We start from the raw sequence: 23,748 nt of genomic DNA on the forward strand, positions 1-23,748 counted from the left end.
AGAAATTACTGCACTGTAGTGACAAACATGATGTAAACTGGTCATACAGAATTACAACAGCTGATCTTTATCAGTGGCCTGGAAATGGCAACAGATTGCACTGTCATCAACTTTGCAGATGGCACCAAATTAGGAGAGATCAAATTATATGCTTAAGGGCAGGACTGCTGTCCTGGGAGACCTGCACAGGCTGGAGGGATGAGCTGGTGGGAACTGTATGAAATTTAACAAACACAGAAAGACAAAGTTCTGTTCGTGAGAAGGAAGAAACTCTTGCAGTGGCATAGGACAGCACTGCCTGGCTGAAAGGGCCCTGGGGACAGCAAGCAGAGGACAAGCCAGCAGCATGCATTGGCAGCAGAGATAAGCAACAGCATCCCAGGGTTTATTAGCAGGAGCACTGCCAGCAGATTGAGGGATGGGACCATATTCCCCTTATTCAGAGGTCATCAGACCATTCCTGAAATAAAGCATCTAGTTCTGCACCCATCCTTCCATTCAAGGACAGTGATGAGCAAGTTCAGCATAAAGCCCCCAGACTGGTTGGGCTGGAGCACTTGCTCTTTGATGAGAGGCTGGGGGTGCTAGGGTGCTCCAGCAAGGAGAAGGGGTGGCTTCAGGGCACATAATGGCTCCTTCCAGTGCCAACAGCGAGGTTATCAAGAAGACAGAGCCAGGCTCTTGGCAGCGCTGCACAGTGCTGCGTTTTACCATCAGCACAGTTGATCAGCAGATCACACTGCCCAAAGCAGCTGTGCAGCCTCCCTCCTTGGAGTTTTTCAAAGCTCATCTAAAGAAAGCCCTGAGCTGCCTGGACGGCTCTCACAGCTGACCTTGCTTTGAGCAGGAGGACGGACTAGATTTCTTCTGAGGTCCCCTGCAACTTGAGTTATCCTGTGAGTCCATGCATAAAGAAAGAAATAACGGAAAGGGATGTGAAATGATGGTTGAAGTTGGGGTAATTGGATTATAATGCTGGTAAAAGAATGATGACAGGATCACTAGAGATGATTTTTCAGTTTAAGGAAATAGCAAGAAGAGAAGACTTTAAAATTTCTGTTCTGAAAGGTCAGAAAAACAAATTATATTAAATTCCCCTAAGAAGAGGTAGATTGGGTATATTTATATACAGGACTAAAAGCAGTAACAGGAATAAAAGATATCAAAAGAAAAACCTGCCTTAGTTGAGTTGAAAAACATTGAAGGCTGGGAGGGAGCAATAAGGACACGAGGCAAGACCTGAGGTACTACACACAACTATGCACAGTAAGCCTTGATAAGTAAGAGCAGAATAAATTATCTTCCACAGGCAATGGGAAATATTGATCACAAACCAAGAACCAAATCCAAAAGTTTTGAGAACGGTTCCCTTTGAAATGAAGAGAACTATACATAGAATTTTACCAGTTCAAAAGAAATAACCTAAAGAAGGGAAAGGGAGTGACTCCAGGACCCACAGCACTGGGGACACTTAGAATATAAAAGGAATTTATTAGCAGCACCACTACAGATTTTTTTGCAGAAGAAACAACTGAAGAACAAGAATATTGAAAGTAGAAAGAAGAGAGAGAACTCCAGTCCAGTACTTCAGCAAGGAAAAATGAATGTGGATGTACACAGTCATGCTTACGTGACAGTGAGAGGAGATGAAACAATTTTTTTCCCTTTAGGACAGCTTTGCTACTGCCACATTAAAGACAATACATGATGTCTAGTGATAGAAATATTATGGTTGCAGTAAAGTGTAAAGGAATATTCTAAGCAAGACCTGGTAGTCAGCTAATTCAGGCTGTCTCTGGAAAAAGATAGCTGTGAAACAAATCAACAGATAAGCAAAGCATAAAATTCACTAGAGATATTCCTAATTCTATTCTTGCCACAAAGCTATCACTCAGTGGAAACAAAATGTCTCCACTTACCAAAACCAATTACTGCTGTACTTCACTAATCATAATCAATTAAAAACCACAACAAACGAAAACCCCCAAAAAAATTCTCAACACCCACCCCCCCAAAAAAACCCCACCATTACTAATAATGCAAAAGAATCCAAGGCTCTTAAAACATTATTCAAACTTCACAAGTATGTTGTGAAGTACCTATATCACATTTAACCAATACACTGCTTTAAATTCTTTATTCTCACACCCCAAAGGCAGGGCCTCTGTCTTGAAGGGCCCCTCCAAAAGCCTGCAACACTAAGGACACTACCCAAACACTTCCTTGTACTCAGCTCAATCACCCACTAAACCACATTACACTGATTTTGCTAAACTGCACTTTCATACATTTGAGGCCTGTCGAGTAATTCCACCTGATGTCATCAGAGATTAAGCCCATGTAATCTTGGTATTCAGTGTGTGTCAACAGTACAGCATTCAACCTAAATACCCTACCTGATTTGCTGGTGCTTAGGAAAAAACATTCCGATTGACTCAGGAACACCCTTAGAAGTATCAAAAGATGGGGAAAAAAAAACACCAAAAAGCCCCCAAAAAGCACAGAAGAGAAGGATAAGATCACCTATGTCTGCTGTCTTCCATACCTGAAGAATTGTACAGACTATTTTAATCTAACGGTCTGGACTGCCCGGAGCAAAGGGTGATGGGGAGATACACAGATACATCTGAAATACGTAAAGCAAGAAAGTGACACCTGAATTTTCAAGTGCTTTAGTTTCCACTGCAGTGCAAAAAAACTACAGCATAAAGCAAGGCAGTCTTACAGCAAGTAACTGTACATAGGTACATAGGATACCCAGGGTAGCATCACACCTTCCCCAACGCTGTGCTTCAGAAAGCACAAGCAGTGCCTATTCACAGACACTACAGGGTTAAGCTGTATGCATGCAATGGCCTGTGGATACGAACACCGAGATTGATGCTTCTGGCCTTAAACTCTGTGAAACTCTGCCTCAGATCACTTATTTCAGCCTTTTTAGTACATTGCATAACCAACCATTTCAAAATAGAGAGAGATAATTTCTTCAAACCATGAAACATGCAATACATTTATTCTCTACATTGTCTAGCTCGGTTTCTTCTGTTTTGTTTGATTACCTCCACACTCAAAGAAAGTATATCTTAAAATTCAAACAAACAATTAAAGGTGGAGTTTGGCAGCTCTTGGAGCTAACTCATTAGTGGCTTCTCAAGAAAATAAATGATAAATAAAACTAAGTGAGCCAATAAAATGAAGTCCTATTCAAATAGGGAAAAGCAAAATGTAGCTACTAATGTGAAGACTGATTTATCTGAAATGTAAATTAAACCATTAACAGCAATTCTTATGCAGTGAAATAAACCCGAGTGTCATTCAGTTCAGTATCAAGAGTTTAATACAACATTTGGGCCACTATAAATTGTAAGGGAAGCACACATTAGGGCTATTCAGAATTATCAATTCTGTATTTTTTCATGAATGCATTTTTTTCTGATATCTGAAAGTATTTCAGAAATATTGAAATCAATTTCATATATTTGACTATAGTGATTATTTCATCTGTCACCAGTCTTTTACAGCAGCCATGTAGTTGCCAAAGATCTAATACTATTGTCTGTTATGATTACATTTGTAATCCTGTTAATTTAATCTTCTTACACTTCCAGTTTTTACTTTACAAATTAATTAAATTATGACTGCCTCATGCTTTCCACTTGAATCATAGTTTCCATGACAGATGTTTTCTTCAAAATGAAGTTAAATATTTCTGGTTTTAAGACTTTAACAACAAAAAATTACCAGTTTGCCACCTCAGCCCAATGACAGCTCAGGTGACCGCATCTGATATTTTTTCTTTCATCCTTTGTCTTTAAACCCCCATCTTTCATTCTTTAAAACAATATGACCCCCAAAGCCTCTCACTATCCTTCACTTCCATTTGCTTTCTTTCATTTCTCTTCCTTCCCTACATTACGGTACAGTGTCATATATGCCCCTGCCCCATGCCATAGCTACAGGTAGCTTCTGCCACAAACCCTGTGCGGTATGCACAGCGTGGTGGCAGAGGTGTGCACCATCACCCACTTATTCTTCACTAACAGGTTGGTGAGGCACTTGAACAGGATGCCCAGGGAGCTGGTGGATGACCCCTCCCTGGAGATGTTCAAGGCCAGGTTGGATGGGGCCTTAGCCAGGCTAGTCTAGTGAGAGGTGTCCCTGCCTATGGTTGGAACTTGATGATCTTTAAGGTCCCTTCCAACCCAAACCAGTCTGTGATTCTATGATTCCCAGTTAGATCATCACCTTTGCCTGTAGGTAACTCAGGGCAAATCCCAGCTACTGTAGTTGGAAAGAAAAACAATAAAAAAGCATACTTTCCATGAGCATGATATAGAAATGCATTGATTTTTAAATAAGAGGAATAAAAACAACCATTTGTCTGAGTGTCTTGCCCTCCTTCTCCTCCACAGCAGCACACACAGCTTCCTTCCCTATGATTCAGGATAAAGGGACATTCCTCTACATACAAGTATCACAAAATCTAAGTTCCTCAGCTGAGGCAGGAAGAAAGATAATAAACCCCTGCTTCTCCTTCTCTAGGCACAATTGCTGGACTATCAGATACTCTTAATTCAGTAGTGGATGTGCCAATGAACAGAAAACAGCACATGTACAGAGAAGACTCACAGGGAGTAACCAGGGCTAATCAGGATTTCAGTATTCTTTTTTATTTACAAAGAGTTATAAAGCCTGCTGATGCTGGGGGGCAGGGAGGACCAACAAAATCCCCAGCAGTAAAAACAACTGAAAATAATAATAAACTAAAAAAATAGATTAACCCCCCCCCCCTTTCTAAAAGCTCACCTGAAGTCAATGAACAGTAGTGATAAAACTAAGTCTCCCTAGACATAAATGGTAGATGCATTGGTTCATTTACAGCTGCTATGAGATGTGAAGCTGGTGCTACTTATCCACCCCTCTTCTCTTTGGGACAATCACGAACATGCCAAAGAGACACAAAAGATCAAGAACTTAAATGTTCCTCAAAGCTGAAGAAACCAACATCGCTTGCAGCAGGCAGGCTGATGCTTTCAGACATAACTTCAAGGCAACTTTCCTCCACAGCAGCAGCTGAGGTCTTACTATCTTCAGGCCCATCCTAGATTTTCTCTTATCCTTCAGTTTTCTGTCCCTTTATTTGTACATACCTAACTAAAAGAGCTGAAATGGATTAGATTGATACTCACCCTCCAAAACAAACAAAGAAACTTTAATAATCAATATTTATTTAAAAAACCAAACAGCAAAACTCAGACAATTTCTGCAATGAAGCCTACAGCACAGGGTGCACTGGTGCAAGGAGAGCGTCTATGAATAGTAGTTTCATAAGCAGACTTTAAAGCCAAAGACATCATCCAGGTCATAACTCCTCAAATGATCATTAAAGTTTAAAATCTTTAAAAAAATGTTTGCATCAGCTGTAAAATTAGTTTTAATGGGCACTCTAAAGATAGGTCTTAATCTGCCTAGAGAAGAGGTAATATCTCAGACTGCATATCCCACATATATAAAAAGATGTGTGAAGACCCCGGCTGGCTGGCAGCCAGCCACCCAGCTGCTCTCCCTCCCCCTTCTCAGCAGGACAGGGCCGAAAATAAGATGGAAAAGCTCACGGGGGGAGATAAGCACAGGGAGACCACTCACCAATCACCAGCACAGGGAAAACAGACTCAGCTTGGGGAAATTATTTATGACCAATTAATTTTAACGAAGTAGGATAGTGAGAAACAAAGGAACATCTAAACCCACCTTCGCCCACCCCTTCCTTCTTCCCAGGCTCAAACTCACTCCCAACTCTTCTACCTCCCTTCTCAGGCAGTGCAAGGAGACAGGGAATGGGGGTTGTGGTCAGACTGTAGCACTTCCTCCAGCCACTCCTTCCTCACTCTGCTCCCCTGCTACAGCGTGGGGTCCATCCCACAGGAGAGAGTCCTCCACAAACTTCTCCAGCATGCATCCCTCCCACAGGGTGCAGTTCTTCATGAACTGCTCCAGCAAGGATCTCTTCCATGGGGTCACAATTCCCTGCCAACAAACCTGCTCCAGAGTGTGCCCCACTCTCCATGGGTCCACAGATCCTGCTCCAGCATGAGCTCTCCATGAGATCACGGATTCCTTCAGGAACATCCACCTGCTCCAGTGTGGGGTCCTCCATGGGCTGGAAATTAATATTTGCTCCAACATCAATGTCCCTGGGCAGCAGGGGGACAGCCTGCCTCACCATGGTCTTCTCCACAGGCTGCAGGGGAACCTCTGCTCCGGTGCCTGGAGCACCTCCTCCCCCTCCTTCTGCACTGACCTCGGCACCAGCAGGGTTGTTTCTCTTTTTCTTCCTCACTTCTCCACCACAGTCACTGTGCAGCTTTTTTTAACTTCTCTTAACATATGTTACCACAGAGGTGCTACCACCCTCACTGATGGGCTCAGCTTTGGCCAGTGGTGGGTTGCAGCCACCTGGAACTCGGTCTGTCAGACGGGGGATAGCTCCTGAGGTCTTCTCACTGAAGCCACACCTAGAGCAACCCCACCATCCAAACCTTGCTACGTAAACCCAATACAACAGTCTCACTTCTGTCTGATTGCAAGCCATAGGGGAACCTGTGTATCAGGTTTCTATATACCATTTGCTAATGCTGCAGATAAAATACACCATAGTTGTACAACTTAGAGGAGCAGACTGAAGACTGCACAGATCCTAAGTACTTCCACAGAAACAGAGATACAGAGATGCAATTCCTGGGACCAAAGCAGATTAACTTCTCTCCTGTACTCCTTTGCACTGTTATGAAATGTAGTAGCACTGCAAGTTCAGTTCAGTATTTCATCAACATTGTATTTCTTAACAGATAAAAGCCTTCTCACCTCAGAAGATGACAATGTCAGCTGAATGTGATCAACAGCAGGGAACAGAATTAATTATACAGCCCGAAGTTTCTAGTCAGCCCAAACAACCACAGAAACCTTTGGAGGAGTTAGAAATGGGAGATGAGCTTTGGCTGTAGTTATCTGGGCTAATTCAAAAGGGAGTAGAGTGAGTACAACTCAGAGAGACAAAGGAGAATGTTGCACACAAAAGTTTATTCGCTACCATCATAAAAAGAGAGGGGTTTTTTTGTACCTGATTACAGATGCTACAGACAATCACACTAGAAGACTAATCTTAAAAATATATTGATTCTGCTTTTTACATTTCAACTTCTACACTAATGCTACAATACTGATTTTCATTGTAACTGCAGTTCCAGTGACAACTACTTGTATCTAAAATTCAAGAAAAGATGTGACTTAACTGTACAGAAGGATATCAAATTAGATCCTGCTCTGTCAGGGGGGTTGGACTAGATGATCTCCAGATGTCCTTCCCAACCCCGACCGTTCTGTGGTTCTTTGAAATAGTAATTCCAATATACCAATTCTTACTTAATAGGCACTCAAGTAACATCACTTAATCTACCATGATACTCAAAAAGAGGAAAATAAAGAGAGAATGACATTTACTGCGTATAATGTGAAGAGTATTTTATGGTTAGTCATTGCCTGGTCAAAGAATATAGCCCAAGATACAATAATGCAGATTTTCTTGCCTGCATTACATAAGCTTCTTCTCAGACAGTTTACTTACTAAAAGTCTCTCCTAATCAACTGGTGCATCTACCTATTTGTTCTGATATTATCAATACCAAAAACTCTCCCCAAAATACACCGAGAACTATTAATTAATAATCACTGTGGTTGTCCCACTGCCATTCATTTAATGGCATTGCTGGGTTTTATCCTATCTTTTGAAATCCATAAATACAAAAATGACAATATAAAATATTTACAATGTCTTATTTTCCATTCACAATCTATATACAGCTGGGTTTGCCGTGTTTTCCACTTCTGCTCCTTTTCAAGAAGAAAGCTGACTACACACAGTGCCCTTCTCAGCTGGAACAGGATCTATAAACTGTGCCACTCTCAAAGCTTTTGGTACAGGTCTGTAGAACTGGCTAAAGGCTTTTTTAAATCAAAGGTTATGCTTCTAGTTTTGTAAATAACTGAAGTATTCCATGTCATGATGTAGCTTTCATCCCACCAAGCATAGCTGCACTAAAGTGGATTTGTCCTAACAGAACAGACCCATACACGCCTGTGGCCCCAGCCCTGTTCTGAAGAAACCCAGTGAAAGTCACAGCAACCACACAGTGACTTTCCACTTCTAAAGACCAACAGATCAAGTCCTACTGTTCTCCTTCCCAAGCAGAACCAAATTCATGGTAAACTGGGAAGTTACAAAATTAACTCTTAGAGAATAAACAATTCTTAGAAGACACATTAATTTATTTTACAAGGTTGACAGAACCTAAAGAGAAAAGAGAGGATTATCCTCAAAACTAAAACCATCCAAAGATCTTCTGCTCAGCTGTGTCAAGGCTGTGTTTGCTAGGCAGAATAAACAATCACTGGATCACAGCAGTGTCAAATTTAGTGAATGCAGAAGAGGGCTAAAAGGCTAAAAGTGATCAGGACATTATTTTACACTCTTTACCCAAAGCAAAATGAGATGTATTTAAGCCATTTCTAATACATACTTGCCTAACTATAACCTCTTCCTAAAAATCTCAAAGGGCAGAGGTTGTTCCATCTGAAATGTTGCTTTGCTGTTCAAAGCATCACAACTTTTCTCCTGAAAAATTATCCTTTACCACACCTCAAGCTCAGTATTTGTTACTTTGCCAGCAGACAGAGAGAACAATTCTTTACCATCTTTCTCATAAAAGCATTTCACATATTCAAGCACTGCTCTCATGTCTCCACAATGTGTCTCTTTTTTAGGTCAAACATCCCTTCACATTTCATTTTTTCCTAAAGGTTATGCCTTCGAGTCTTCTGGTTGTCTTTATATTTGAAAACATGGATGCCCAGAATTAGACAACATTCCATGCAGAACTGAGTAAAATAGGAATTATCTATTCTTTTACATATGGCTCTGGTTCTACACTCTACACAGTTTGCTCTTTCCTTTTTTGCCTCCTTGCAGTTTACATCAGTAGCTACCACTCAGTTTGCTGTTCTCTCAGGTTTCTTGTCCAGTATTCCTACACAGACAGCTAATCATTCCCTGTCTTATATAAATCCTGAAACTCCACAACATATCACACTGCTCAAAAAGAATTTATTAATGTGTTCTGTGTGTGCTGCAACCAGCTTCCTATATATTTTAGTGTGAAATCATTAAGTCCATATGATCTAAAGTTTTACTAATAAATAAAAAATAAAATGCCTAGTCCATCAATCATCTGTAGGGTCTGAACACAGCATGCTTTAGCACCATCACCACGCGCAGGGTCATGCAGAAGTACAAGAAATACTGCAATGCTGTTATACCGTTGCTGCCCTCAGGCTAAGAGCTGGTAAGAATAAACCAAGTTAAGAGAATAAGAGGCTGATATGATTTTCTCAAGTCTTACAGCTCCAGGTAAGCTCTGAAAATCACCTAGAATGCAAGAAGCTCCTGTTCATTTTCTTGATATGTCTCTTTTTCTTTTGTCTCTTAATTCTTCCAGCCTTCAGTTTACCCCCCCCAAAAAAAAATGAAATAAAGTCAGTCTTAGACTGCCAGAACCTCATACCCTGCCACAGCAATGTAGCCTTTGACCAGAACGACAGGTACAAGCAAGGTCTTACACAGTCCTAAGCTGATACAGGTTTGTCATGTCTCTGAACACATTGTATTACCTGTATCACACTCTATCAGTTCTATAAGCATCAGCACAAGAACAGATGATGCATTTCTCACTGTTCTCTTACTTCCCTGTTTTTGTGTATTCATCCCATTTTTTCCTTCACACAGACAGGATCTGACTCACAAAGTAGCAAGAAGAATGACCACTTCAACCTGCCCCAATGAACTCTAATTTCCCTGAAAGTACAGCTAACAAAGAAGATTCCTTGTAATCCTCCTGAGCTGTCTGTCCCTTCTTCCAAAGGCTATAAACTCTCCTTTTTTTCTTGAATTCCAGCCAAAGCTCTTTGTTCAGCCAGGTCAGTCTTCCCTGCTGGCTCATCTTTCAGCACACGGTGATGTCTTGCTCCTGTGCCTCTTAGTTCTTGAAGGGTGTCCAGCCTTCCTGGACTCATCTGCCCTTCAGTACTGCCTCCCAAGGGACTCTGCTAACCAGACTCCTAAACAGGCCAAATTCTGCTCTCCAGACGTTGAAGGTCACAGTTCTGCTGACCCCTCTCCTTACTTACCTGCAAAGCAAAACACACCCAAGACAGCCTCCAACCATCACATCGCCCACAAGTCCTTCTTTGTGAATAACAGGTCCCCAGCTTTTCCTAGATGGCTCACTCACTCACCAACTGTGTCAGGAAGTTATCTTCCATGCACTCCAGAACCCTACTACACTATTTACACTGTTTCCTTTCTGATGAATTGTGTTTCCAGCACACATTTGACAAGTTGAAGACTCCCATGGGAACAAGAGCTAGCAATTATGAGACTTCTCCCAACTGCTTACAGAATATTTCGGCTGGTGATGCTGAGTTTGATGCCCCCAGGATGCAGTCTGCCCTCTTGGCTGCCAGGGCACACCCCTGACTCATACTGAGCTGCTGCTGACCAGCAGCCCCAGGTCCCTTCCTGCAAAGCTGCTCTCCAGACACTCCCCTCACAGTTTATACTCGTGCCCAACATTAATCAATCCTGGGTGCAGAATCCAGCATTTGTCCTTGTTAAATTTCCTATCAATGAAATAGAAGATTACACACCATGAGTTAAATCTGAGTATTAATATGATCCCTTTAAGTATATAAAAACACCTCTCAGATCATATACACTGTTGAAATCAACGGCACATAAGGCTACTCATATCAAATCATTTATTAATATTTTTTTTATTTTGTATTTGACATTGTGTTCAAAGAAAATTATGCTTGGCACCTAACTCCTCCCAGCAGAAAGCTAAACATGGGGATTACAGATATTAATATATATATAAACAGTTAAGTCTTTCTACTGCTTAAATGAAGGTTCTTTGATTTGCCAAAGATGATATACTTATTGCCAGATTTATAGCACCACGGCAAAGAGATTACAAAAGGTCTTATCAATGAAAAGATGTTGAAGGAATTTTTGGTTTAATTGTAACAGTCCATAATTCATTGAAATTACTTCAGAAATGTCATTTCTTTTCAGAATTTTTCGTATCAAGAGAGCAGGGACAGAGCTTTGCATGTCATTATTGTACTAGCCAAAATCTGTCAAGGAAATTGATCCTCTTCCGAGACACAATACAAAGAGTTGGAGAGATTTCTCTTGGCAGCTATTGGCACAACACCTCACCAAATCACTGCAGGAAAAATAAATATCTTTTTGCCAAAAGTACAAGATTTATGGTCTGAATGAAAGGGGAAAAAACCCAAACAAACAACAAAAAAAAAACCCAAAACAAACACCCCACCTCATTTTAACATTTTAATGCTTTGGAAGGTTTTGGTAGTATCTCTTGGGTGGCCTTGATGGGGGAAAAAATTGAAGGGTCAATCATAGGATCCACGGGTTACTACTACAAACACGCATAGTCCTCTCTGCAGTATATTCCATTTCCTGGATGTCCAGTAGAAACAATCGAGGGATCTCGAGATCCAGAGATTTTCCTTTGTTATGTTGCCTGTAGGTCAGGTACCGTAACTGCATTTGTACTGAAGTGTGCAGACTGACCCAAGCACAGTGATCTGCTGGAGACTCGGAAACTTTACTTAGTAAGGGAAAAATAAAATCTCCAAGAAAACACCAGGCAAATCACGCTTACTGAGACACCTTATTACCTGTTAAATCAAACACATGGGTAAGCAGAATACTTAACACCTTGGAGTACTGCATTTGCCCTGTGTCATACGAATGAAGAACTGCCCTTTTTTTCTGTCTTTATTTTCACGATTACCATTCAATTGGAGTTTAGTTTTTTGGACCTAACTAGTGGGCTATATGTAAGAGGAAAATGAAATAGCAACGCTAGATTGCTACATGCTTATCTTCAGTTTAGCTCTCAAAATCTTAATTGCAACAGAAATACATGTTATAAACACTAAAATACAAATTTTTATGAGAAGAAACCATAACCTTTAGACTTCACCTTATGTATTTAGTGTTTCTCTTTGGCAAAGTTCTTTCTTGCCTCATATCCATGCAAAATCCATCATTCATTCCTCTCAGAATATTTGCAATGGAGGCACTGAGACCCACCTATTCAAATCTTTCAAGTTCGACCTTTTCTGCATGAGTCATTAGTCACAGGCTTGCATTTCCTCAAGTACTGGTAACTCACGAATCTTAATCATGCATACCAGCTTGGAAGACATCCCTCTGGCTTCCAGATACACCAACTACAGATGATTGTTCTGCAAGGTTTGGAGAGGGCTTCCCAGATGTTCCATAAAGTAGATATTTCAGGTTTGGGGACCAGAATAAGCTTTCATTTTCAAAGGGCTCAATTGAAAGTATCTCCTGAAAGTGCAAATAAAAAAAAAAAACCACACTGGGAGCTAGGACCAGGAAACCCATTTGCAGAGATTCAATAATCTCCAGCAAGCAAAAATACCTGCAAATCCTGCAAACCTAATTACAAAGCTGAGACAATTACTCACCATGAGCAAGTGAAACTGTTCATGCCCCTCCTTCTTGGCCTCACTGCACATTATTCTAAATCAGAACATATTACAACTATTTAGGAATCTTCGAAAAGCATCACTTTTCCTGGGTTCTAGGTACAGGAACATTCTAACAACATCCAGCCACTATTCTAAAAGATCCTGCAACTTCTGCAAAGTCAGTCCCAGCTACAGGTTTTATGAGAAAGACACAGCAAATGATATGCCACCCTACTTGCCTTCAACACCATGAAGAATGACATATGCCTGCTGCATACAGCAAATACAGCATTCTTGGGTTTACTTTGCCTGAGAGAAGAAATCAAAATCTGATCTATGAGAAGCCTTGATCAGCTTGAATTTATGAGCAGCTTGGAGCAATCACACACTAACCAAAAGCCATGGGGGAAAAAAAAAAAAAAAAAAGAAAAAAATCACCAAGCTGTGTAGAGAAGAATAAATACGTTTTTTTCCCCCACTGGTCCTAACTTGCAACAGTTTCTTCTTACATGTTAGCAAAACAAATTGTGTTAGTTGGGTGCTTTGTACACAGCAATGAAGTGCAACACTTTTTTTTAAAAAAAAAATTTATTTATTTCACCAGCTAAGAATAAATAACAAAACTGAGAATCAATTTATTATTAATATCTTTCATGTAGATCTCCTGGGAGGCACAGTCAGCAACTCAGAAGTGAAGTCAGGAAGGATGTCATTGCCCTTGGGTAGCCAACACTCATCACAGTGGGCAGCCTTTATTGTCCACCGTGCTATAATAGTTTCTCAGTAGGGAAGGCAGCATGCTGTAGCATGATGGCATGCAAGATAATGCCTAAAACCACAAAACTCTGTTTTAGAGAAAACTGGCTTGAAGGAAGTGTTCACACTGGCAGCAGAAGGGGAAAAGGCAGAATTACTCGGTTGTCTTTTTACTCCTGAACATGTACCATGTTCAGAGAACCAAAAGCGTTCTTCTTCCATTATATGGGTTCTTTTTATTATTATTATTAGGTCACTACTTGCTCACTTCTACAGTTCTCACCTGAACTCTGCCATTTATGACATCCCATTTCCCCAAAACAGGAACTGGATATATCCAGGAACCACCTAGGTCTTTAACATATTGCAGACTGTTTCCCAGTTCCTTATAGAATAGGCAGATCAACTGTTACTGAAGCCGAACTAGAGTCAATCATAGTCATTAGAGTTATTTGAGAAAAAAAGACAACGAAAAGGTTTACAGCCAACAATTTCTTACAGATTCATTCAGATCCAAAGCTTTTCTATGAAAACTGGGCAGCAGTAGAATATCCCAAATGAAATTGGAACTGACTACACATTCTCCATCAGAGACACTAAGGTGCTGTGCAGGCATCTATGTGTGTACATGTGTGTGTGAGAAAAGGGTAGTTTAGTGGCTTGTGAGATGCTGGTTTTCCTATTTCTCATTAACTCTTTCAACTTACCTAGAATCAGATTATGAAATTCAATTTACAGATTCATTCTGAATTTCTTAAGTAGCTCCACTCTCTTCGATGGACTCAGTTGCTATTTTTAGTGAAGGACTAAAACACCTGAAGACAAGATCCAGAATCCCTTCTTTTATGGTTTCACATGCAGAAGTCTGTCAGCCCTTCCAGTGAAGTAGGGCTAGACTGCTGTCAGGAATGCGAGAGGCATGCCGCCAAGAGAGCAAGTAGGTGGGAAACAGATGCTTCGGTTTCCTATAAAGCTACTCAATTACGCTTTTCAGAGGATCTGTCCACTAATTGCAAGAAGCAATATGCCAGGACATTATGTGCTGCGTGCCACCTTTGCAGTGGTGAAGTGTGCCCCAATATCAGAGCCTAGTCTTTTTCTTTGAGAAGATGCAGGTGTCTATAATGCACAAAGAAATACAGCAGCTCTGGCAGGAATTCCGGAGACTCCATAAATTAAGGAATACAAAATCAATTAAAATCTGTGCAGATAAAGATAGTATCTAGTCATCTGCTGTTTGATCAGCTTCAGGTATACTTAAGGTCAGAAAAAGCAAATTGAAATGGATTACTTCTCAATTAGTGGTGGAAATTGGCTGCAGCCAGCACTCCTGAATAATGCACACTGCCTTGTTTCTTGTTATTTTTAAATCATGAGGTAAAAAGGTCATGTAAAAGCAAAGTGAGTTGCTACAGAGCAGTAGTTACATCTACAGTCGTCATCACAGTCTTACTCTGCAGCTACAATACATGGATCAAGCACCAATACTCCACAATAAAAAATATGAAAACCCCTCCGGGCACCAAACTGTACAAAACACAACAGGAACACTGTCACTGAAGCACTGCTGACACACGTACAGACAGGACTGACAGAACATGAACTAGGTCTAGGAAAATGCAAATAGATGTAGCCTGTGAAATCTGGCCCTATTTTCTTGGAAAAATGGGGAATGTATTGTCCAATCAGTCACTTTTTGCTTGAGCTTAATCTCAGAAAGGAAAATGTGTGCAAGTGAACTTCCAAGGACAAGAAGTCTTCAATATTCCCACCAAGCGACTTCTGTTTGGTGCTTTCTGTGGGAGAAATGGAAGATACAAGGAAGTGGAAAATATTGATGTGGCATGTAAAATACTAATAATTTTAATTCTTTTCAAGTACCTTATTAGAAAACAAATCTACTTGACGTTGCTTCAGTCTTGCAGATGTTTTGCTTTCAAGCAATTATACTATAGTCATATTGCCTCTCAAGACGGTTTCTAATGAGAAACCCAATTAACATTCAGCACTTTAAAGAGGTATAATGTAAGAGTATGGTGTTCATCTTTTCTTAGCCAGCTAAATGATGAACACAATTTATTTTGTATAATAAGAAAGTAATAGAAAGAGGCACCAGGTCCAGCAGGGGAACCCTTGAATATAACTTGTTATTAACCAATTTATTTCACACAGTGGCTTCTAAGCAGCACAAGTGTACGTGTACTGTGTGCCCATAAAAACAGTAAGAGTGAAAAACTGGATGCTCTAATTCTTAAAGGATGGTGATCACTGAGGATTAAAAGCATTGCATAAGAATATGAAGACACCACTAGATCTTCAGCTCTGGGGTAATGCAGTTATTTTTAAAAATATATGGCAGAAAGCTCCTGCTTCCATTTTTATTTATGCAATTTAGGTAATGGGGAAAGACTATGCTCTTCTAAAGCTACAGTGATGAAGCACATCCACAATGAACAAGGTCACCAACTGTATCTGTTTACAAACAGTCAGATTACGAATCTGCTAACTTGTGATCCTGAAAGCTCCTTACTAAGATTAACGTGGAGTTTCTGTTTATCATCCTGACACAGCTAAAGAACAAGGAATACAAACAGCTCCCTGTTTTTAAAACTGGAAATTTCAGTAAGAGGTCTCTTATTTCATGAGTTTACAGCACAATGTGTACAGTATTGCCAAAGTGTAAGAAATCACAACTCCCCTATCCCGGTACAACAACTGCCACCTCATCTGCTGGCCAAGTGGATTTCAGAAAATTGAAAAGACAGTGATTCCATGTTATCAGTTACTTATACCTGCAGCACCTGTATGTTTGCAAACCTGAATTAAAACCTCTTAGCCCAGCAATGAGCGAGCTGAACAGAACCCCCATGTTTAAATGCATAAATTCAGTAGGGCTCATATCTCACTTAGGGGGTTTTATGGTGATTTTCATTTTAAGTGGCTCAGAGCTAAGTCTACATAGTAAACTCCAGCGAGACAAGCAGATGGCCTGGATTGCCCTGTCTGTCACCCTACGGCAGGGGATTGCAGCGGGCCTGCACTTTTGGGAAGCAGTAACTACTATTTGGAAGCGTATTTGCTTCCATCAGGAGCTCTATTTTGCAGCAAATGCTGTTTTTCACAGGTCTGAATGTGCTTTATAGAACCAACACCCTTCCTTTCACTAAGATTAAAATTAATGTGGGAAAATGTTTACAGAGTTTATTTAAAAAACTAAATATGTAAAATAAGTATTAATTACTCTAAGCCCTTAGTTTACCCTTGGGTTAGGGAATGCAAACCAGCATTGTTCAAGTCATGCAGCTTTATGAACACACGGTTTCCCCAACTTGTCCCAAACAGGTGAGGGGAAAAAAAAAAAAAAACAACAAAAAAACAAACCACAAACACATTTCAGTACACAAGGCCCTTGGCTTCAGGTATGTTTAGAAAGATGACCTACAGGAGTGCAAACTGGCCCAGATGGCAAGCATAGTACCCGCTTGCTACCTGCAACCATGGTGGCAGAAGCATATTCTGGGTCCACATCTTCTCACAGAGGTCCCTGCTGGCATGCATTCTTGCCAGAAATTACAGTCTCCCAAAGCAAGCAGGGGATGGACAAAGTCCAGAAAATATCAAGACTGCACAACAGGTTTTAATCCTGGCTTGCAAACATAGATGTGCTGCTTTCTGTGGAAATAGTCTTAACTTATATTTTCTTTTTCTCAACAGTTTACTAACAAAAATAAAATCTAAAAAGAAAAACTGAGACTCATGAATCTGTCTCCAAGATCCTGCTGAGGAACTTCTCTTTCTGCCTTACCTCAACCATGGATTTTCTTCCTTAGTTTTCTTCTCTGTATGAAATTATGCTGCTGGGCTTTTTTTGTTAATTAGCAACAAGGTCTCAAGACTAGTCTAGCAACAGAAGAAGAAACTATTCCCACCAAAACTGTCTCACAGTGATCCTCTGTTATGTGACAGGAATTTTAAATACTGGAAAAATTGCTCACAAAAGGCTGACTCTAAATTACTTATGTTCAAACTCTGCATATGGAAAAGTGACAGAATACTCCACCTGACAATTAAATTTCAATTAAAAAAAATTAAACCTTCCTATTCATATTAAACTATAATTTGCGAGTAGCATGGGCTAAGATCTAAAGAATTTGCAAAAAAATTACATCAAAATAATGTTTTTATTAGGGTTTTTTTTTTCTTTCATGATGTCTAAGTAAACAGATGAATCCACTGAAGATAAACATGTTTTAGAGGACCCAAAATCACAGACAAGCACAAGAGACAGCAGATATCAAATAGTACATGAAACACTCTGACAGTATATGGCCATATCTAAATATATGTAAAAAGATTTCCATGTAAGTCAGTCTTTATTTAGCATATCACTGGTCAAATCAGTACTACTCCAAAACAAGTAACATCAAAACAAGCTGCACCAGAATAACATTTTGGATTAATACCTTCTCCAGACGGAGTTTTCAACTTAATGAATAACAAGTTGCATGAAATCTTGCAGCCAAAATTAAACCCACTCAAATCTGAACAGAGGAAGAAGCAGAGAGACAAACAGAACAGTCAAGGCTGTAGTAGCCACCCTACATATTTGCTCCTCCTAAAACTTTATTCATCCTAAGAAATTGGAAGGACATGGTATGACGAATGAATTAAGATACTAACATCTGCCCATTCACTGACTGCAGAACTCCTAAGGAAATGTGGTATCATGAGGCCTGAGCTGGATCAAAAAAACCCAATCAAACTTCCTAACAAAGCCTGTAAAATCAGTTCAGCACTTATTCTGTAAATAGAAATTGGTTTCACTTAAAGAAAAAAGTGACCGATTTCACAGAAAGTAGCTCTTGACTCATAAAACTGATGTCATAAAGTCACTCTCAAGAAGAAATTAAACTATAAATCCAATTAAAATTCACCACTTCAGTAATGAAACGGCATGCAGGTTTACTTTCTCAAATGAAAGATACTGTAGAAGAAATATGAACCACACTGACAGGGAAGTAATTGAGTGAGAACTACAGCACTTTCAAAAGGGAGGCGTGAGATTCACATTTGGGAGCTCAGGAAATTTAAGAACACAACTGGTGAAACTCAAAAGCAGGCTACATCAGTTCAAAATGGATCAATATAAAATGTCTCACTGGAAAAATGCTCAGCTTGTTAGCGTGCCTCTAACATCTACCACTTTTAGGGCCACAGAACTAGAAATCACTCTCTGGCTTAATTTTCATAGAATCACAGAATCATCTGGGTTGGAAGGGACCTCAAGGATCATAGAGTTCCAACCCCCCTGCCACAGGCAGGGACACCAGCCTCCAGGCCTGGATCTACACAAGGTGCCCAGGGCCCCATCCAGCCTGGCCCTGAACACCTCCAGGGATGGGGTACCCATCACCTCTCTGGGCAGCCTGTTCCAGCACCTCACCACTCTCTCTGTAAAGAACTTCCCTCTAATATCTAACCTAAACCTTCCCTCCTTTAGTTTTAGTCCATTCCCCCTTGTCCTGCCAATATCTACACTTCTTAAAAGTTGATGAGTCCTCACAAGGGCAGAGTAGAGAGGGACAATCACCTCCCTGTCCCTGCTGGCCACCCCTTTTCTGATGGAGCCCAGGATACCATTGGCCTTGCGAGCTGCAAGAGCACACTGCTGGCTCATGTTAAGTTTCTCATCTACCAGAATCCCCAGGCCCTTCTCAGCAGGGCTGCTCTCAAGGAGCTCTTCTCCCAGTCTGTATCTATGTCTGGGATTCTTCCAGCCCAAGTGCAACACCTGCCACTTGGCAGTGTTGAACCTCATTAGGCTCCCCCGGGCCCATCTTTCCAGCCTGTCAAGCCTGTCAAAATCCCTCTGGAGGACGTGTACATATTTTCCTATAACATGTACACAAAGAGGAAGTTATGGTGGTACAACTGAGTTACTTGTACTACCACCTAGAAAACATGAAAACGAAAGTAGCCATTTTCAAACTGGGACTGAAAAATTAAGACAGAGTATTTGTGAAGGTTGATTTTAAGAAAATAAGGTGACATATCAAGTAGCTACTTCTCATCCATGGATAGGAAGACACGCAGACAGATACCTTCATAGGGCAATTCAAGATCAGTAGTTTAATTTAGCTATTAGCTAGCTAATACAGCAATCAAACAATGGAGCCCTGAGAGATTAGGTGTTGTGTATATTGTGCTCTGACATGCAACTTCTGTCTGATCCCACCAGTCCTAAGCACACACAGCTCTTACTAGCTTCATTAAAGGTCAAAGTATTTTTGAACTTCCAAAAATCAGTAGAAAATTAAGCATAACAATGACCAAATTCAATTCTACCTGGGGACTAGCTTTATCCCCAAGAGCTGTAATTGCAAAAAAACCTATGTAAAAAAAACTTATGTATTGCTCTTATCACTATGGATGCTACCAATACTGTAGTTTTCTTATTCTGAAGATAATTTATGCCCTAATTCTTAAATTTTATTAAAGCCCTAGTTTCTAGTTTAAATATATAAATAAAAAGAGAAATGGTCAAAATTTTCTGATTCTTTAAGAAAAGCTTGAAACTATGAACTCTTACTATTGCTTTACAATACTTTACAAATCATATTTTTTGATAACAACCCTTAAAAACTACTCAGTACTGAAAACAGCATGGAAACAGAGAAAGGACTGAAATAAACTTTTATGGATTCAGAGGCATTTGCATTATAAAATTAAAGTGCAAGAAGTGCTGAATGACAGTAGATGGTAATTGAAAAGACAGATGTCAGAGAGAGAAACCTCATGGGAAAACTTCATGAAAATGGCAAGTACTTCAATTATAAGATGAATCTGGATTGTCTATTTGTGAATGTTGATAATACCCTAAAATCAACAAGAAAGAAGTAGTGAGGCATATGGTGCCTGTATTCGAGTGTCCATTTACAGAGTTTTAAGGTTTATAAATCCTCACATGGGACATTTTAACTACTTTACAGAATCACAAAATTGGACTTAACTATGCCTTGTTAATAAAGTCAATTATACAGTTAATCTTTTTCTAATTAAAACTTGGATTTGGTTTAGTACTTTCCCTCACTTTTTTCCTAAGAAACATGTATTTAGCTGCTTCTTAATATTCTGCCTTCATAATTTTTTTAAAAATCATTATTAATATGGAAATTAAAATACTTTTATTTCTATATTAAAAAACTTTTCTTTCTATATTAAAACATTTAAAAAGATTAAGTAATTCCTTATTTTTTATTATTAAATAATTCAACTCTATGCATAACTGTCCTGGTTTTTGGCTGGGATCGTTAATTTTCACAAGAAGCTGGGAGGAGACATAGCCAGGACAGCTGATCCAAACTAGCCAAAGGGGAATTCCATACCATGTCACATCGTGATAATTATAAAAAGGGGGCTGGCCGGGGATGAGGGGCCACTGGGTATGAGCAAACTGCATTATGTATCACCCACCTTATATATTCTAAGTCCTGGTGTTGTTACTTTCCTCTCCCTTTGCTGTCCCAGTAAGCTATCCCAACCCCAATACATGACCTTTTTCTTCCAATTCTCCTCCCCATCCAGCTGGGGCGAAGAAGTGAGTGAGCGGCCCCACGGTGCTCAGCTACCAGCTGGGGTTAAACCCCAATATACCTTTTTGGTGCCCAACATGGACTCCACAGGTTGAAATAACAACAGATCTGACCAGAGGGAGTTAAAGTTGTTATACACATTCACTATATTAGTTAAGTAGCTGCTGGCCACAATGGTGTTTTGGTTGTTCACCTGGCTGTGCTACATAAACCCATACTTGCTGCAGGCATCCCATGCAGTGCTGTTTACCACCTCTGGGAGAGGGATCAGGATTCTCATTTTTCTGTGCTACGTAATATCAACTTATGACACAACAACATCACTGGTCATGAGGTTAAGCTGGTATTTGTATGTGGCATTGCTGTCATGCCCGTACCTTGGATGATATCTCTCGGGATTTATTAATCACACCCAATGATGGGAAAGGTAGGGAAAATACTGCTCCCACTCTTTCAGTTTCCCGTTTTCCTTCAAGGCTAGCTACAACAGCCTATGAGAATATTTAATATCCTTGGGCTCTTACAGGCAGCATGTTCCATTGCTACGTGTCTCCTGAATGCATTTCAGGTCACAAAAGATTGTTTTAAGAATAACCCCCAGAGATCTGCCCCAAGGCTGGACAGTCATGGGTGGCATGGCATGGCATGTGGGAGAGCACAGACAGGTATCTAGAGAGCTTCCCACCCCCAATGGTTTGGAACTTCACTCCTGAATAACTACAGGGCCTTGATAAAGCAATAGAATATCTGAAAAGAAAATGATGTGGCTTTTCAAGGAGGCACAGCATACTGTGCTGGGCCCTGGCCACCATCAACCAAACACTGCTTGATAGTAGCAGCACCATCGGGGGAAAAGAGGGAAAGCAGCAACAGGCACTTTGGCTACCCCAACCTCAATGACAGATACTGCAGTTGAATCAAAAAACAACCCATGAGGGTATCAGTTGCAGAAGAAAAAATACACAAAAAAAATAGCGAAGGATGATGATGAACTGGAACCATCATAAGAACAGAAGGAAGAGGCAGAACCAGAGATAATCACCAATCCCTGTCCCTGAGTGAGCTGCAAGATATGTGAAAAGATTTCAGCTGCCTTCCAGGTGAGCACATCATTACCTGGCTGCTCCAATGCTGGGATAACAGGGCCAGCAGCCTGCAATGAGATGGTAGGGAAGCCAAGCAGCTGGGATCCCTGTCTAGGGAAGGAAGGATCAGTAAGGCAGTTGAGAAAGCACAACTCCTCCTGACATCCCAAATGCTGGTGCTGGGCTGGATGTTCAAAGGGAGGGTCCCATCTACACATCATACAACTGATGCTATGTAGACTAAGTGGGTTACACTGATCACACAGCAGCTCAAGCAAGAAACCCCCATCATGCAGGAATCTTAGAAGTGATCACAGGCTGGCCAGAGGGCAAAGATTTTGGAGTATCAGCAGAGGAGGAAGTGGAGGAGTAAGCAAGAGGCCACATGGTGCTCAGCTGCCAGCTGGGGTTAAACCACAACACTAACAACATCAATAAAGCAGTGCTTCTGGCTCAAGTGCAACTAAAATTGCATTGGATATTCAGTCTAATGTTTAGAAGTCTGATATTTCAAATTACAAGAGTAGAATTGAAGCCAGGACTGAATAAAGACATCACTTACTTCCTACTTGTCCATTTCCACTTAAATAGCAGCTTATAAATCCGTAATTAGTCATTCCAAACTAGGAGAGAACATCTCTCTTTCACTTCAGTACAAATCTTTTTAACAGGCCACTGAATGAATGTCTGAAACCTGCCTGCTTTATGGGCCTGTTCTCAGCAGGCTAAAACATGGCAACTCCCTAAATCTCATTAGCTGAGGATGAAAGGAGTTTCTAGTTACTCTTGCAGTTCACAGAACCATTGATCAGTTTGGGTTGGAAGGGACCTCAAAGACCATCTAGGTCCAAGCCCCTGCCATGGGCAAGGACCCTCCACTAGAGCAGGTTTTCTAAAGCCCCATCCAACCTGGCCTTGGGCACTGCCAGGGAGGAGGCAGCCACAGCTTCTCTGGGCAGCCTGTGCCAGGGCCTCACCTCCCTCACAGGGAAGTATTTCTTCATAATATCTAATCTAAATCTACCCTCCTTCAGCTTAAAGCCATGACCCCCTGTTCTATCACTCTCTGCCCTTGTAAACAACCCCTCTCCATCTCTCCCGTATGTATCTCCCCTTTAGGTACTGGAAGGCTCCTGCAAGGTCTCCCCAGAGCTTTCCCTTCTCCAGGCTGGACAAGCTCAACTCTCTCAGCCTGTCTTTATGGGCGACATGCTCCAGCCCTCTGATGATCTTCATGGCCCTCCTCTGGACTTGCTCTGGACTGTCTTTCTTATGTTGGGGGCCCCAGAGTCACACACAATTCCAGGTGGAAGTCTAAGGAGAAACTACACGTGCTTCATTCTCCAGCTTAGTATGGCTGTTCTTTTTTTAGCCAGAAGGGGCTTATCTTATTACCCTTCTTAGCTGGGATCTCCACATACAACTACAGAACATCATCATCCTGAAAGGTACAGGCAGCACACAGGAAACAAGCAATTCAGACACACTGTGGTTATAATTTGGCTTTATGCATCCTGCTAATGTAAAATCAGACTGCTTCCTTTCTCTTAATCCAGGTAAAACTGATACAGTGTAATAATTAACCCCACAGCTACTTTAAAACAAACAAAACAACAGCATTGCTTTGTTGAACTATAGTTAGAGTCACTTGGGTTTCTGCGTGGCAGGATGCTCGC

The sequence above is a fragment of the Gallinula chloropus genome, assembly GCF_964237585.1.
Source record: "Gallinula chloropus genome assembly, chromosome: 2".
NCBI lineage: Eukaryota > Metazoa > Chordata > Aves > Gruiformes > Rallidae > Gallinula > Gallinula chloropus.